The sequence below is a fragment of the Salvelinus sp. IW2-2015 genome, linkage group LG26 (genome assembly GCF_002910315.2).
Source record: "Salvelinus sp. IW2-2015 linkage group LG26, ASM291031v2, whole genome shotgun sequence".
Classification (NCBI taxonomy): domain Eukaryota; kingdom Metazoa; phylum Chordata; class Actinopteri; order Salmoniformes; family Salmonidae; genus Salvelinus; species Salvelinus sp. IW2-2015.
Window position 1 is genome coordinate 17,999,239 of NC_036866.1, and position 14,615 is coordinate 18,013,853.

Below are 14,615 nucleotides of genomic sequence, written 5' to 3' on the forward strand. Positions count from 1 at the left end.
TTCTTGCATCTACGTGCTCTCCTCCTCTCACCTCCATAACACAACAGCTGTCTGTGAACAGGCGGGAAAAAATCTCCAAGCCAAACCTTCATACCATAACCGCTAACCACTACATCRTTCGTCGTCACCATATTAGCTAACATCATAGCTAGTCAACATAGCTAACTACTAGAATTATCATGTTAGTAAACCCACAATTCAATCCATGTGTACAATCACACAGTAGAGTGCACAGCAAACAGTTTAGTAGTTACACCAGCGGGCCCAGGTGGCAATACATTTATAAAACTGAACCCTTACCTTGAGTAGGAAGAGTTGCAGTGTTGGATAGCCTTAGCCAGCTAGCTAACATAAATCTAATTCCTCTCTGTTTGAGTCAGGTTGTTGAGTAGGCTAAATTAGCTAGCTAGCTAAGTAAGTGAAAGGTAAACTAAGAAGAATTTAAAAAATATATAGCTAGTTCTCTCGCTCTCTGCTATTTCTCCTTAATTTATAAAGAAATGAATATGTTCAACTGTTCAACTATTGTCTTTCTCTTTGAGTCAACACTCACCACACTTTATGCACTGCAGTGTTAGTTAGCTGTAGCTTATGCTTTCAATACTAGTATCACGTTTTAGGGAAGACCCAGATGCAGACGGTGTCGAAGTAACAAATGTTTATTACGAGAACAGGGGGCAGGCAAAACGACAGGTCAAGGGCAGGCAGAGGTCAGTAATCCAGATCAGAGTCCAAAAGGTACAGAACGGCAGGCAGGCTCAGGGCAGGCAGAATGGTCAAAACTGGGAAACCAGGAACTAGAAACCAACAGGAGCCAGGGGAAAATTGCTGGTTCTGTAGGCTTGACAAACAAAACGAACTGGCAACAGACAAACAGAGAGCACAGGTATAAATATACTGGGGAAGACGGGTGACACCTGGAGGGGGGTGGAGACAAGCACAAAGACAGGTGAAACAGACCAGGGTGTGACAACTAGATGAATTGTCTGATCCTTTGATTGGATGGACAACATGTCAATTCATGCTGCAAGAGCTCTGATAGGTTGGCGGATGTCCTCCGGAAGTCATTATAATTACTGTTTAAGTCTATGGAAGGGGGTGAGAACCATGAATGAGCCTCCTAGATTTTGTATTGAAGTCTGACTTGGGACCAAAGCCAGCCCACGAGGCACACTGGTTGAATCAATGTTGTTTCCTCATCATTTTTATGAAAATAAGTTGAACCAATGTGGAATAGGCATTGAATTGACATCTGGGAGGCCACTGGTATTTTTCAGCTGGCATTTACATAACAAATGGATAACTATAAACTTTAAAATCTTCTCAAGAAGCAGCATTCTTGATGATGGAGAGGTTGTGGATTCTGCTCGCTTTAGTTTCACACTCCTGATGGAAACACAATTACACTAGAGCTAACATTACCATAAAACACTGGTGACCCACTGGTGTCCTTAGTCGAAATGCACCATCAGTGGAGGAAAGTGACCCTCTACTCCTCCCCCTTGGCTTGTCTCATCCTGCGTGAGTGGTTTGGTGGTAGGGTTACTGACCTTTATTTCGCAAAGTCCTTTTAACACCCCACAGTTCACACCTCAGCACCCCTCAGACAGTTTTTCAGCCCTTTGCTTACAGGTCACCTCCCCTCCAGCCCTGGGCCACATCCTCACCTCACTTCGTTGTCTGACTAGCTCCACATCAAGACAGGCAGGATAAAAATAAAACTGTTTTTTTCACAAAACATTGAAAAGAAAGGAACTGGTATGTGACTCAAATTCTATACTGCCACCTTCTGGGCACTTGTGAAAGAGGACAGATATTAGACAGACCCATTGTGGATTTTTCTGTGGATGTATAGTGACGGAGACGTTAACCTCGTCCCCAGCCGGCTCTCTTTGTCAAACCTCTCTCTCTCTGTCTATAAGAGGTAGCCTTGGAACAAAGTTATGTAGACGTCGAAGTGGAATCCAGGGGAAATGCTTTAGTCAATATCTGCTTTTGCGTGTTTGATAAACTCTGCAAGCTAAATATGTTGTACATTTCAGTGTTGTATTATTGTGGAGAAATGTTGTTATGACTTGTGAGGAATGTAGCTACCTCTGCTTCTGGCTCAAATCAAAGTTGATTGGTTGTGTACACGGTTTAGCAGGTGTTATAGCGGGTGCAGCGAAATGCTTATGTTACTAGCTCCTAACAATGCAGTAAAATGTCAAACAAGTACACAAATTCTTTAGTAATTAGTGACCTTAATTCATCAATCAAGTACAAGGGTGGAGCAGACACTCAGCCCTCAGTGGAATGAGTTTGACACGTGTTTTACAGGGTCAACCATAGTAGTACTGCGCCCCTGGAGCAAATTACAGTTAAATGCCTTGCTTAAAGTCACATCTACAGATATTTCTCTTTGTCAGCTCAGGTATTCAAACCAGCAACCTTTCGGTTACTGACCCAACGCTCTAACTTCTAGGCAACCTGCCGCCTTAATAGGATGTTATATAGGATGAGCAATAGTTATACAGTTATATAGGATGAGCAATTACTAGTGTTCAATGAATCTATGTACATAGATTGGAGATAGAAGCTGGAGATGGAAGCTGTTTATCAGTCACTCGGTCCCACCTTTGATGCACCTGTACCGTCTCAACCTTCTAAATTGTAGCGGGGTGAAGAGGCCATAGCTCAGTGGGCTAAAGTCCTTGATGATATTCAAATCAAATCACATTTTATTGGTCACATACACATGGTTAGCAGATGTTATTGTGAGTGTAGCGAAATGCTTATGCTTCTAAGATCTGACAGTGCAGCAGCATCTAACAGGTAATATCAAACAATTCCACAACATAACCTAATATCTAACAAATTCCACAACAAAACCTAATACACACAATCTAGTAAAGGAATGGGATGAGAATATATATGTATAAAATATATGGATGAGCAGTGACAGAGCGGCTAAGATGCAATAGATAGTGAGGGATACAGTATATACATATAAGATGAGTAATGCGAGATATGTAAACATTCTTAAAGTGGCATTATTAAAGTGACTAGTGTTCCATTTATTAAAGTGGCCAATGATATCAAGTCTGTAGGTAGGCAGCCACCTCTCTGTGCTAGTGGTGGCTGTTTAACAATCTGATGGCCTTGAGATAGAAGCTGTTTTTCAATCTCTCTGAGCACACACCCTTGTGGGGCCCCAGTGTTGAGGATCAGTGGAGTGGAGATGTTTCCTACCTTCACCACCTGGGGACGGCCCGTCAGGAAATCCAGGACCCAGTTGCACAGCGCGGGGTCGAGACCCAGGGCCTCGAGCTTAATGATGAAATTGGAGGGTACTATGGTGTTGAATGCTGAGCGGTAGTCAATGAACAGCATTCTTACATAGGTATTCCTCTTGTCCAGATGGGATAGGGCAGTGTGCAGTGTGATGGCGATTGCATCGTCTGTGGACCTATTGAGGCGGTAAACAAATTGGAGTGGGTCTAGGGTAGGGTAGGGTGGGTGGAGGTGATATGATCCTTGACTAGTCTCTCAAAGCACTTCATGATGACAGAAGTGAGTGCTCTGGGGCGATAGTCATTTAGTTCAGTTACCTTAGCTTTCTTGGGAACAGGAACAATGGTGGCCATCTTGAAGCATGTGGGGACAGCAGACTGGGATAGGGATTGATTGGCCTTCCTGTGATACCGAGTGCTGTAGATGTCCTGGAGGGAAGGCAGTGTGCTCCCACGATGGGCTGACCAGATTCTCCCGATGGTGCATCTGTACACAGTACCAGTCAAAAGTTTGGAGACCTACTCATTCCAGGGTTTTTCTTTCTTTTTTCTATTTTCTACAAACTATGAAATAACACTTGTGGAATCATGTAGTAACCAAGAAAGTGTTAAACAAATCAAAATATATTTTAGATTCTTCAAAGTAGCCAGCCTTTGCCTTGATGAAAGCTTAGCACACTCTTGGCATTCTGTCAGCCAGCTTCATGAGGAATGCTTTTCCAACAGTCTTGAAGGAGTTCCCACATATGCGTGTGATTGTGGAGGCCGGGTCATCTGATGCAGCACTCCATCACTCTCCTTCTTGGTCAAATAGCCCTTACACAGCCTGGCGGTGTGTTTCGGGTTATTGTCCTGTTGAAAAACAAATGATAGTCCCACTAAGCGTAAACCAGATGGGATGGCGTATTGCTGCAGAATGCTGTGGTAGACATGCTGGTTAAGTGTGCCTTGAATTCTAAATAAATCACTGACAGTGTCAGCAGCAAAGCACCCCCTCACCATCACATCTCCTCCATGCTTCAAGGTGGGAACCACACATACAGAGAGATCAACCGTTCACCTACTCTGCGTCTCACAAAGACACGGCGGTTGGAACCAAAATTCTCATCAGACCAAAGGACAGATTTTTACTGGTCTAATGTCCATTGCTCATGTTTCTTCCTCTGAACAGTTGATGTTGAGATGTGTCTGTTACTTGAACTCTGTGAAGCATTTATTTGGGTTGCAATCTGAAGTGCAGTTAACTCTAATGAACGTATCCTCTGCAGCAGAGGTAACACTGGGTCTTTCTTTCCTGTTGCGATCCTCATGAGAGCCAGTTTCATCATTGCGCTTGATGGTTTTTCGACTGCAGTTGAAGAAATGTTCCATATTGACTGACCTTCATGTCTTAAAGTAATGATGGACTGTCATTTCTCTTTGCTTATTTAAGCTGTTCTTGCCATAATATGGACTTGGTCTATCTTCTGTATACCACACCTACCTTGTCACAACACAACTGATTGGCTCAAACGCATTAACAAGGAAATAAATTCCACAAATAAACTTTTAACAAGGCACACATGTTAATTGAAATGCATTCCAGGTGACTACATCATGATGCTGGTTGAGAGAATGCCAAGAGCATGCAAAGCTGTAATCAAGGCAGAGGGTGGCTACTTTGAAGAATCTCAAATATAAAATATATTTAGATTTTAACACTTTTTTGGTTACTACATGATTCCATATGTGTTATTTTATTTTTGGTGTCTTCACTATTATTCTACAATATAGAAAATAGTAAAGATAAAGAAAAACTCTGGAATGAGTAGGTGTTTCCAAACTTTTGACTGGTACTGTACGTTTGTGAGGGTCTTAGGGGCCAAGACGGCCCACATCGGCAGCTCTGTGTTGTTTTCCTCAAAGCAGGCGAAGAAGGTGTTTAGCTTGTCCGGGAGCAAGGCGCCGTTGTCTATGACATGGCTGGCTTTCCCTTCATAATCCGTGATTGTATGGAGTCCCTGCCTCATGCGTCTCGTGTATGAGCCTGTAGTTGGAGTACATCATTAAACACAGAGAAACGGTCTCTATCAACTGGCATAACACACTTTCTCTGGGCCCCCTCAAGGTCGCCCTCCCCCAATGGATTTTTTTTTATTGGTAGGCCTATTTGGACTTCATTTTCTCAGCTTAAGCCTAACATTTCATGAAGGTATACACGGTATCGCAATGCTGCCATTTTTAGAGTGCTGGCTGGTGGCAATAATGTAATAACTTTTTCAGTAATTAAAGTTGGAAATTCAAACAATTTCCGATAACAGAATACTAATCAGCTACCAATTTTTTTATTTTCATATACAGCTGTCTTGAATAGGCTACCTGAACCTGTATGACATGAGCCGTCCTCACGCTCTCTCCCAGCTTGGATAGAAAGTTGTTGTGCCTAAAACCAGTCTATTAATGCCAATTAATAGTCAGTCTACCCTCAAAACACTAGCTTATTAGGGATTGTTTCATTATGCAGTGTACTATCTATAGCTTAATAGCTATATACCGTCTTTAGCTATGATTTAGGTGCTATTTATAATTTAAAAAATACAAATCAAATAGCCTAACAATGAGGATCAAAGTAGTCGGCTTGAGGATAAATTCAGCCACTATTTATTGTTGAACTTTTTGTCTGGCTAATATCCTACACAAACGGGCTGAAATATTCAMGGTAAATAGGCCGAAATCAAATTAAATCCACCTTGAGAGACTCCCCTGGACTCCTGAAGTCCTCCTTTAATGTCTGCAAATGCTTTCACCAAGGCCTGTAGGTCCTGGTTGCAGGCCGACTGTTTTCTATACTGAGTATTGACAACCCACACAGTCTTTTCTGAGACATTGTGCATTATATGTCCATTGCGCTGCACACAATTTAAACTTAGTCTTGAATGATGCATGCCAAGGTATACCAGAGACAAGGAACTGTTGATGGCAACAGACAACTCAAACGCCAGTTCACCAGTATGAAGAGATGGCGCCGAAGAACATGGCTGATGTTTTACTTTCTCCCAACCAATTGTGCTATTTTGCTATTTTTTTGCATTTTGTGTAACTTATTTTTTAACTTAGTGTGTACATAATGTTGCTGCTACCGTCTCTTATGACCAAAAATAACTTCTGGACATCAGAAAAGTAATTACTCACCGCGGACTGGAAGAAACTTTTTCCTTTAACGTGTCTGACGAGAAGGATATCCTGCTTTCACTGGAACAGGCCCAGATCCAAGCCTTTTGCTTGAAAAAAAGACTCCGGAAAAGGGGCCACAGATCGGGCAGCTTTCTGAGAATCCGTAGGCTAGCGAGTAAACTCCCACTGCCATCCGTTCTCTTTGCTAACGTGCAATCACTGGAAAATAAAATTGATGACCTACGGTTAAGATTATCCTACCAACAGGACATTAAAAACTGCAACATCTTATGCTTCACCGAGACGTGGCTGAACGACGATACGGACAATATAGAGCTAACGGGATTTTCCATGCACCGGCAGAACAGATACGCTACCTCTGGTAAGACGAGGGGTGGGGGTGTGTGTCTATTTGTCTATAACAGCTGGTGCGCGATGTCTAATATTTAAGAAGTCTCGAGGTATTGCTCGCCTGAGGTAGAGTACCTTCTTATAAGCTGTAGACCACACTATCTACCAAGAGAGTTCTCATCTATATTATTCGTAGCCATCTATTTACCATCACAGAACACAGCTGGCTCTGAGACCGCTCTCAACCAACTCTATATCGCCATGAGCAAAGAAGAAAATACTCACCCAGAAGCGGCGCTCCTAGTGGCCGTGGACTTTAATGCAGGCAAACGTGAATCAGTTTTTCCAAATTTTTACCAGCATATCACATGTGCAACCAGAGAAAAAAAATCCTCGACCACCTTTACTCCACACACAGAGATGCATACAAAGCTCTCCCCCGCCCTACATTTGGCAAATCTGACYATAATTCTATCCACCTGATTCCTGCTAACTAGCAAAAACTTAAGCAGGAAGTACCAGTGACTCGCTCAATACGGAAGTGGTCAGATGACGCGGATGCTACACTACAGGACTGTTTTGCTAGCACAGACTAGAATATGTTCTGGGATTCATCCAATGGCATTGAGGAGTACACCACCTGAGTAATCGGCTTCATCAATAAGTGCATCGACGATGTCGTCCCCACAGTGACTGTACGTACATATCCCAACCAGAAGCTATGGATTACAGGCAAGATCTGCAGCGAGCTAAAGGCTAGAGCTGCCATTTTCAAGGAGCGGGAGACTAATCCGGACGCTTATAAGAAATCCCGTTATGCCCTCAGACGAACCATCAAACTATCATGACACAAGGCGAGACCCAGATGCAGACACAGGAGGCTGACCTCCTGCTCTTGTTCTGGGAAGAGTGGAGGCTGATACCCCATGGAGCACTCGAAAGGGGAGAGTCCCATGGCAGAACAGGGAAGGGTGTTCCGGGAAAACTCCACCCAGACCAGTTGATGGCTCCAGAAAGTGGGGTTGGTTGAGAACAGGCATCTCAAGGGGTTTCCAGGTCTTGGTTGGCTCGCTCCGACTGACCGTTGGTTTGGGGATGGAATCCGGATGACAGGCTGGCCGACAATGCAATAAGGGTGCAGAATGCCTTCCAGAACTGAGACGAGAACTGAGGACCCTGATCGGAGACCATGTCTACCGGGACTCCATGGATCCGGAAGACATCCTGCACCATAAGCTGGGCCGTCTCCTTGGCAGAAGGTAGTTTGGGGAGAGGGATGAAATGGGTGGCCTTGGAGAACCGATCAACTACCATCAGAATGACACTGTTGCCATCTGATGGAAGGAGCCCAGTGACAAAGTCCCGAGATATATGAGACCAGGGATGATGAGGGACCRGTAGTGGCTGAAGGAGGCCAGAAGGAGTTTGCCGTGGAGTCTTGTTCTGAGCACACACTGTGCATGCGGCGACGAAGGCAGAGACGTAAGGAACCATTCGAAACGCTGTCGGAGGAAGGCTAGTGTAAGACGCAACCCTGGATGACAGGTCAGCCTGGAGGAATGAGCCCATTCCAGGACCCGGGACCAGACTGGGTTAGGGACAAACAGCCGATTAGCCGGACCCCCTTCAGGTCCAGACTGGGAGCGTAGCGCCTCGCGAACCAGGTTCTCAATACCCCAATCTACAGTGGCAGCAAGGCATGAGGTAGGGAGAATGGTTTCAGAGGTTGTGAGTGTGGCAGAGGAACTGTATAAGTGGGAGAGAGCGTCAGGCTTCACATTTTCTGACCCTGGGCGGTAGGAAATGGTGAAGTTGGATCTGGTAAACAAGAGGGCCCACCGGGCCTGCCTGGAGTTAAGGCGCTTGGATGTACGGAGATATTCCAAGTTTTTATGGTCGGTCCAGACCAAGAATGGCTGTTCTGCTCCTTCCAGCCAGTGCCTCCACTCTTCCAACGCCATCTTAACTGCCAGGAGTTCTCGGTTGCCTACATCATGGGGCGGCAGGTAGCCTAGTGGTTAGAACGTTGGACTAGTAACCGAAAGGTTGCAAGATCGAAATCCCTAGCTGACAAGGTAAAAATCTGTCGTTCTGCCCCTGAACAAGACAGTTAACCCTCTGTTCCTAGGCCGTCATTGAAAATAAGAATTTGTTCTTAACTGACTTGCCTAGTTAAATAAAAGTAAACAAATTTAATCATAGTTCCTCTCTGCAGGATTGATATGATGGGACAGGAAGGCACAGGGATGAAGCTTTTGGTCCTGGGCAGATCGCTGGGACAGGATGGCCCCCACTCCAACATCCGAAGCATCAATTTCCACCACAAATTGACRCGAGGGGTCCGGACGGAGGAGGATGGGTGCTGTTGTGAACCGATGCTTCAGGTCCACAAAGGCTTTATCGACAGCTGGAGACCAGTTGAACGGTACTTTGGGAGAGGTGAGTGCCAAGAGGGGGGCCGCCAGGGTGCTGTAATCCCGAATAAAACGGCAGTAGATGTTAGCAAAACCAAGGAACCGTTGCAACTGCACACTGGATGTTGGTTGAGGCCAATCCACCACTGCTTTCACCTTTTCAGGATCCATCTGAACATTGCCCTCAGCAATGACATATCCCAGAAAGGTGATAGTAGAGCAGTGGAACTCACACTTCTCAGCTTTCATGAACAATTGATTCTCCAGGAGGTGCTGAAGGACCTGTCTGACATGAAGTACATGTTCTTTGGCAGATTGGGAAAAAAACAGGATGTCGTCAAGGTAAACGAACACAAAACGGTTTAGAATGTCCCGGAGCACATTGTTGACCAAAGCCTGGAAAACAGCGTCATACCATTTGGTGAGTCCAAATGGCATGACCTGGTACTCATAATGTCCACTGGCTGTGTTGAAGGCTGTCTTCCACTCATCCCCCTCGCGTATCTGAACTAGATGGTAGGCATTCCGAAGGTCCAACTTGGAAAACACGGTGCCCCCCTGGAGAGGTTCAAACACCGAGGAGAGGAGAGGTGGGGGTTAACGATTTTTAACCGTGATGTCATTAAGTCCTCGGTAGTCAATGCACGGACGCAGGGTCTTGTCCTTCTTTTACACAAAGAAAAACCCTGTGCCGGCAGGAGATGCAGACGGACGGACGGCCCCAGTGGCCAGAGACTCCTCTGTACTCCTCCATAGCTTTGGTCTCTGGTCCAGACAGAGAATACAACCGAACCCAAGGTGATGTAGTGCCTGGGAGAATATCACTGGCACAGTCATAAGGACGGTGCGGGGGAAGGGAAGTAGCACGTGCCTTACTGAACACTTCCAGGAGGTCATGGTATTCAGTGGGAATAGCAGAGACATCCACAGTCTTGCTAACATCCTGAGGAGGACGACTTGGGGAAGGCTGTGCTGCTTGAAGGCAGTGGGAATGGCAAAATGGGCTCCAACCAAGATGGAGCTTGTGGTCCAGTCAATCACAGGATTGTGCTTTTGTAGCCAGGAAAATCCCAAAACAACCGGAACATGGAGAGATGCAATGAGGAGGAACTGTATGGTCTAACTGTGGTTACCAGAAACCCGTAATTGAATGGGCACAGTACAATGGGTGACTTCCCATTTCGAGCGGCCGTCCAGTGYCCTAGCATCCATGGTAACAGAGAGAGGCTGAGTGGGAATACCAAGCTCTGAAGCAATAGTGGCATCCATAAAACTTTCATCAGCCCCAGAGTCATTACATTGGTCTCCCCACAGCACAAGCACAAAAAAGGGTGTGCGGGTGATGGGAATTAGGGAACTCCCAGTCTGACTCACCATAATGCTGGTACCCACCAGAGACAAGGCTTTTCTAATAGGGCAGGTAGCTTTAAAATGTCCTGCCCCTCCACAGTACAGGCAACAATTACTGTTCATYCTCCATGAGCGTTCCCCAACTGATAACCTAGCTCTTCCCAACTGCATAGGCTCCGGAGTATCCAACTTGTAGATTTACGAGAGCGCTCGGGTGGCTTCGAATCCTCTTGGAAAAGCTGCCTTCTGAAACTTCCGGATTCCCTCAAAGGTGAACGAGCCATTGCGGGTGCACGAGAGTGCCCGAGACCAGACCTCCTCTCACTCCTACATTCCCTTAGGCGTCCATTGATTTTGATGGTTAGGGCGATAAGGGAGTCGAGRTCCACCGGCAATTCCCGAGCAGCTAGCTCATCCTTTACCTCCTCAGATAATACGTGTAGAAAAGTATCAAAAAGAGTCTCCAGATTCCAACCACTCTCGGCGGCCAAAGTGCCAAAATCAATCGCGTAGTCTGCCACACTACGGGAGTTTTGACCTAAGTCAAGCAGTTTACTGGCCACCTTTCTCCCGGACACCGGAGACTCAAATACCTTTCTCACCTCTGCCATAAATTCCTCCTGATGAGCACAAATTGGGATTATTGGGGCCTCCCGGGTGGCGCAGTGGTCTAGGGCACTGCATCGCACTCCCACCAGAGTCTCTGGGTTCGCGCCCAGGCTCTGTCGCAGCCGGCCGCGACCGGGAGGTCCGTGGGGCGACGCATAATTGGCTTAGTGTCGTCCGGGTTAGGGAGGGTTTGGCCGGTAGGGATATCCTTGTCTCATCGCACTCCTGTGGCGGGCCGGGGCGCAGTGCGCGCTAACCAAGGGGGCCAGGTGCACGGTGTTACCTCCGACACATTGGTGCGGCTGGCTTCCGGGTTGGAGGCGCGCTGTGTTAAGAAGCAGTGYGGCTTGGTTGGGTTGTGCTTCGGAGGACGCATGGCTTTCGACCTTCGTCTCTCCCGAGCCCATACGGGAGTTGTAGCGATGAGACAAGATAGTAATTACTAGCGATTGGATACCACGAAAATTGGGGAGAAAAGGGGTTAAATGTAAAAAAAATTATAATAATAATAATTAATTGCGGATTATTGCTCCCAAACTGCCGTAGCCCAGGAGAGAGCCCTTCCTTACATTAGCATAATAATAGAGGCTAACTTCGATCGGTCTGAAGGAAACGAAGATGGCTGTAGCTCAAAAATAAGCAAGCACCGAGAAAGAAAACCCCGACAGGTACCAGGATTTCCCGAATATCGCTCCGGAGGAGGTAAGCGGGGTTCTCGGGGAGCCGGGATAGGCCGTACAAACTCACCACAGAGAGGGTGAAAATTACTGGGTGATTGGGTTTTTTCAGAGGTGGCATACAACCTGAGCTAACTCCCTGATTTGCTCCATAATAGCCTTTAACCCATAGTCGTGGCGTTCCGCCAAGGAACTGAGCCCTACCAAAAGGACCTGTAGCAACTCCTCATGTCTCCCAATGGTGGCTCCCTGCAGGGAGACAGTGTGGCGGAGCTGGTCCAAGTCTGCTGGGTTTGTCATGGCCAGTTCGTACTGTCGAGACCCAGATGCAGACACAGGAGGCAGATGGTTGGAGTCTTACAATGTTTATTAATCCAAAAGGAGTAGGCAAGAGAATGGTCATGGACAGGCAAAAGGTCAAAACCAGATCAGATTCCAGGAGGTAAAGAGTGGCATACAGGCTCGTGGTCAAGGCAGGCAGAAAGGTCAGGCAGACGGGTTCAGAGTCCAGAAACAGGCAAGGGTCAAAACCGGGAGTACTAGCAAAAGGAGAATAGCAAAAAGCAGGAGAACGGGAAAAATGCGGGTTGACTTGGATAACATACAAGACGAACTGACACAGAGAGACAGGAAACAGCGATAAATACACTGGGGAAAATAAGCGACACCTGGAGGGGGTGGAGACAATCACAGGGACAGGTGAAACAGATCAGTGCGTGACACAAACAAGCAAAGCATCAATACAGGATTAAGATTGAATCCTACTACACTGGCTCTGACGCTCGTCGGATGTGGCAGGGCTTGAAAACCATTAAGGACTACAAAGGGAAACCCAGATGCGAGCTATCCAGTGACGCGAGCCTACCAGACGAGCTAAATGCCTTTTATGCTCACTTTGAGGCAAGCAACACTGAAGCATGCATGAGAGCACCAGTTCTGGGTGACTGCGTTATGACGCTCTCGGTAGACGATGTGAACAAAACCTTTAAACAGATCAACATTCACAAAGCTGCTGGGCCAGACGGATTACCAGGATGTGTACTCAAAGCATGCGCGGACTAACTGGCAAGTGTCTTCACTGATATTTTCAACCTCTCCCTGACCAAGTCTGTAATACCTACATGTTTCAAGCAGACCACCATAGTCCCTGTGCCCAAGAAGCGAAGGTAACCTGCCTAAATGATTTCCGCCCCATGGCACTCACGTTGGTAGCCATGAAGTGCTTTGAAAGGCTGGTCATGGCTCACATCAACAGCATCTTTCCGGACACCCTAGACCCACTCCAATTCACATACCGCCCCAACAGATCCACAGATGACGCAATCTCAATCGCACTCCACACTGCTCTTTCTCATCTGGACAAAAGGATCACCTATGTGAGAATGCTGTTCATTGACTACAGCTCAGCGTTCAACACCATAGTGCCCACGAAGCTCATCACTAAGCTAAGGACTCTGGGACTAAACACCTCCCTCTGCAACTGGATCCTAGACTTCCTGGCGGGCCGCCCACAGGTAGTAAGAGTAGGCAACAACACGTCTGCCATGCTGATCCTTAACACTGGGGCCCATCAGGGGTGTGTACTTAGTCCCCTCCTGTATTCCCTGTTCACCCACAACTGTGTGGCCAAACATGACTCCAACACCATCATTAAGTTTGCTGATGACACAACAGTGGTAGGCCTGATCACCGACAATGATGAGACGGCCTATAGGGAGGGGGTCAGAGAACTGGCAGTGTGGTGCCAGGACAACAACCTCTCCCTCAATGTGAGCAAGACAAAGGAGCTGATCGTGGACTACAGGAAAAGGCGGGCCGAACATGCCACCATTAACATCAACGGGGCTGTAGTGGAGCGGTTCGAGAGTTTCAAGTTCCTTGGTGTCCACATTCCAAAGAACTATAATGGTCTTAACATACCAAGACAGTCGTGAAGAGGGCACAACAAAACCTTTTCCCCTTCAGGAGACTGAAAATATTTGGCATGGGTCCCCAGATCCTCAAAAGGTTCTACAGCTGCACCATCGAGAGCGTCCTGACCAGTTGCATCACCGCCTGGTATGGCAACTGCTCGGCATCTGACCATAAGGCGCTACAGAGGGTAGTGAGAACGGCACCTGCCATCCAGGACCTATATAATAGGCGGTGTCAGAGGAAAGCCCATACAATTGTCAGAGACTCCTGTCCCTCAAGTTAGACTGTTTTCTCTATTACCGCACGGCAAGCGGTACCGGAGCACCAAGTCTAGGACCAAAAGGCTCCTCAACAGCTTTTTTCCCCCCACTTTTATTTAAGCAGGTAGATCAGTTGAGAACAAGTTCTCATTAACAACTGCAACCCGGCCAAGATAAAGCAAAGCAGTGCGACAAAAACAACAACACAGAGTTACAAATAAACAAACGTACTGTCACGTTCTGACCTTTATTTTCCTTTGTTTTGTCTTTAGTTAGTATGGTCAGGGCGTGAGTTGGGGTGGGCAGTTCTATGTTGTCTGTTTCTATGTGGGCTTTTCTAGTTTGGCCTGATATGGTTCTCAATCAGAGGCAGGTGTTTTGTGTTGTCTCTGATTGGGAACCATATTTAGGTAGTCTGTTTTGTATTGTGGGTTATTGTCTATGTCTATGTTGCCTGTGTCTGCACTTTTCATATATAGCTTCACGTTCGTTCGTTTTGTTGTTTTGTAAGTTTGTTAAGTGTTCTTCGTCTTCGTTATAATAAATAGAGAAGATGTATTCAAACCATGCTGCGCTTTGGTCCGATCCTTACTCCTCCTCAGACGAGGAGGATTA